We start from the raw sequence: 3,947 nt of genomic DNA on the forward strand, positions 1-3,947 counted from the left end.
CATGCTCATACATCTCATATACACACGCATGTGTTCACACACCTCATATATATACACACACATGCACACAGGCACACACGCACACACAGTGGAAGTGGCTATGGATTTTAGTTGATTATGGTTAAAATGCTTTCCTATAACTACAGTCGCTAAAACAGACACAGAATCTGTTCACTGCCCACTCCTCCAGGACTCACAAAGGACACATGCAAGTGAGAGGCTCCAAAATACAAGCTTCATTGGCTTCACTCTAAATCCCCCTCTGTTCGTGAGAGGCTCCAGGAGGGGTGATGTATAAGCTGCGAGCACCTAGGTGACACGCAGTGAGTTACTGTTAGTTAGAGACTCGTAAATCCACTGCAGTCTTTGAAGATAGAGACCACTGACTCCTTCCTGAGACTCAGACCAACTTGTCAATGACAGAACTACAGTGTTTCCCTGGAAAGGCCTCTACATAGAAGCTATCTGTGTCTGAGACCCTCCTGAAGTTACCCAACTTAAGGCCCTTGGCCACCCATGTCTACAGGCGATGAATGATACTGAGAATCTGTTCAGCATCATTTGGAATCAATAAAGATGAAACCCCGGGACTTTCAGTTGTGATTTGTATCTGTTCCTGCTGGACTGCCTCGGGGTCTTAGGGTGACCGGGTCTCAGGGCCCACCAGGTGCTTCTCATTACAGCCTAAGTCTCCCAGGCTTGAAATGATTTGTTTGCTTGTCTAGCTCATTTACAAAATGAGCTGCACCAAGGCAGGAGTGCTGCTTTATTGATATTTTCAACTCAGAGCCCAGCCCAGCACACGGAAGGCTGCAGGATGAATATATAACATATGACAGAAAGAAAAACCCCTTTACCCATTTTCCTATCTGCCCCCTCCTCAAATTCCCAAGGACAGGCAAGTTACTGTCTTGTTTAATTTGGTAAAGGGGCAATGCTTCCCCCTTGTATAGTTTGGGTTTTTTTTTGGGGGGGGGTCACTTGCAGAAAACACACACGAATTTATATAAATAATTTCCAGTTTCACAGAAAGTAAATAAAACAAAGGGTGGTGATGTGCAGTACACAGTTTTCCTCCTGGCTGTTCTGCATCCAAACACGGAGCACATTCCCTTTCTCAGTGACTGCCCCTTTGTCAGCAAAGAACAAGTCCCTGTGTCCACAAGGACTCTATGGGATGTAGCAAACAAGAGAGAAGTGGAGACGTGTGTCAGTTCTCCACAGTGAGTGTGCGTATGAAGAAGTGTGTCAGTTCTCCACAGTGAGTGTGCGAGTGTGCGAATCAAGCCTCCCTGAACCTCATCATGGCGGGAGGCAGAGGGCAAGGGACCCTGAGTAGGTCTCTTTAGTTCTGGGTTTCAGCTTTTCTTTGGCTTTCACAGGTTAATACACACACATGCCCACATACCACGCACACACACACACACACATAAAAAAGCTGAAACTTTTAAACTGGTTTCCAAGGGTCTTATGAAATCTGACATCAAGCTGAGTTAATAACACAGAAGCATTCCCCTATATTTAAACTGCGAGCTGTGTTACAGCAACTCAAACCTTCAGAGTCTTCAGAAGTCTCTGGTGGAAGAGTCTCTTAACTGCAAGTATTTTATAAGAATTGAGAATATAAATATTGGGCTGGAGGGATGGCTCAGCAGGTAAGAGCACTGACTGCTCTTCCAGAGGTCCTGAGTTCAATTCCCAGCAACCACATGGTGGGTCACAACCATCTGTAATGGGATCCGATGCCCTCTTCTGGTGTGTCTGAAGACAGCTACAGTGTACTCATATAAATAAAAATAAACAAATATTTTAAAAAGAATATAAATATTAAAAAAATGAAAATCCAGATCAATCCTAACAAATGAAGGTTAACTCTAGATATTCTAGAAAGTTCTGTGTTTATGAAGTGTCTGTGAGCAATGCAAAAAGAACATTGTTTTCATTAATGGAAGAGTAACAAAGATTTACAATATAACTTTATTATTTCAAAGTAAACATGTATATCCCTCTAGCCAACAGCACTGTTTTTAAAGGTAATTTGGGGTGATATTAGAAGTTTTTGCCTAATCAGACTAAACCAGCTGTCTTAGTTTAGTTTCTGTTGCTGTGAAGAGACACCATGACCACCACAACTCTTATGAAGGAAAACATTCAATTGGAGCTGCTTTTCTGTTCAGGGGTTTAGTCCATTGTCATCACGATGGGAAATATGGAATCATACAGGCAGAGACATGGTGCTGGAGAGGGAGCTGAGAGTTCTACATCTGCATGCAACAGGAAGTGAGTGTCACACTGGGTGTGGTTTGAGCATCTGAGACCTCAAAGCCTGCCCACAGTAACACACTTGCTCCACCAAGGCCACACCTACTCCACCAAAGCCATGCCTCCTACTAGTACTACTCTCTATGGGCCTACGGGGGCCATGTTCACTCCATCTGTCTGCTACTCAAAGGAAAATCCCAGCATCCACTTTTTTTTTTTTTTTACTGAATTTGCCTCATCTTTGATGTCTTAGGTTCATTCATAGTTTTACTAGGAAAGATGTGAAGGAAAAACAGAGTGGGTGTGATGCTCAGGATGAACAGATAAACTAAATGAAGTACAGTCCCTAAGAAAGAGCTGTTATCCCTGTGGGATCAGCTTTCACAAGTCAAGAAACCGTGAAATGCTTCTCAGGGGATGACAGATTACTCTTGAAGGCCTGTGCTCTGTGTGTGGCACAAAGGAGCCCAAATCTTGTCCATTGGTATGTGTTGTTGTTGTTGTTGTTGTTTACATATGCCTGCCCAGTTAAAATACAATTTGCAGAGTATGCTGCAATCCCATCACCCAGGGACCCATGACCATGACCACTGCTCTTGACATTTGGCTGCCTGTACTGGGCAGGCCCCAGACCAGGCTGTGGATCTGCTGTGAGAACCCCATGGCTGGGGCACGGGTTCTCTCCCACAGTGGATGGTATGCATCTATCTGGCCATGTATATCACTAGCTACAACAGCAGAGGCATCACTATCAACCGCGAGTTTGCACCGTGCACGCTGCTCCCACGGACAGTGGTCCAGTGGAACGTGGGATCTCATCAGGATATCACTGAAGAGAGCTTCTTCCTGTTCTGGATGCTGGAGCCTAGGGATAAATGCTGTTGTCAGTGGCACTGGAAACAAGACTGAGCCACTGTACTCCCAAGTACTACAGGTCATGGAGCAGTGAGCATGACCAACGTTTGTGCTACTTTTAATTTCATGTGTCATGAAGGTCGAGTGACAGGAGTTGCACTTCTTCCCCTTCCTAAGGAGACTATACTTACCTCTTGGGTCAAGCTGCAGAAGGAAATGTCAGGAACTGTCAAAGAGGGCACCGGCGCTTTGCAGAGAGCAGGGATTCCCCAGTGATTTTACTACCCTCTACCTTCTAGCACATCCAACGCTTGCCATGCTCACCCAGAATAAGGAGGTATACTTCTCCTTAAAACAATAATTGCACAAGGATGGGGACTTCTAGTTCATGTAAAACAAAAACAAAAACCCTATGTACTTGGTACATCTGTGATACATGCTACACCAGTGTTTCTCAACCTGTGGGTCGCAACACTTAAGACCTAAGATATCAGAAAACACAGATATTTGCATTACAATCCACAACAGTAGCAAAATTGCAGTTACTAAGCACTAATGGATACAATTTTATGATTGGGAGTCACCACAACATGAGAGTCATCAAAGCATCAGGAAGGCTGAGAACCACTGTGCTAGAAAGGAATGGATGGATAAAGAGTAGATGCGTTTGATCTCTCCTGTCCTCGTTTTTTCACCTGTGAAATGAAAATGATAGATTCGTTCAACACAACATCCTGTCAGAGAACAGCTGACATTGGCATACAGTTTGGGGCTGACCTAGCCAGCCCTTTAGGTTCTACGGGGCTGACCTAGTCAGCCTTTTTGCTCTA

At 44.5% G+C, this 3,947-nt stretch overlaps 1 pseudogene; it reads left to right on the forward strand.

The window, feature by feature from the left end:
* The first annotated feature begins 2,976 nt into the window (after positions 1 to 2,976).
* Positions 2,977 to 3,393, forward strand: LOC116075931 (annotated as a pseudogene).
* Positions 3,394 to 3,947: the final 554 nt, after the last annotated feature.

The sequence above is a fragment of the Mastomys coucha genome, unplaced genomic scaffold (assembly GCF_008632895.1).
Source record: "Mastomys coucha isolate ucsf_1 unplaced genomic scaffold, UCSF_Mcou_1 pScaffold4, whole genome shotgun sequence".
Taxonomy (NCBI): domain Eukaryota; kingdom Metazoa; phylum Chordata; class Mammalia; order Rodentia; family Muridae; genus Mastomys; species Mastomys coucha.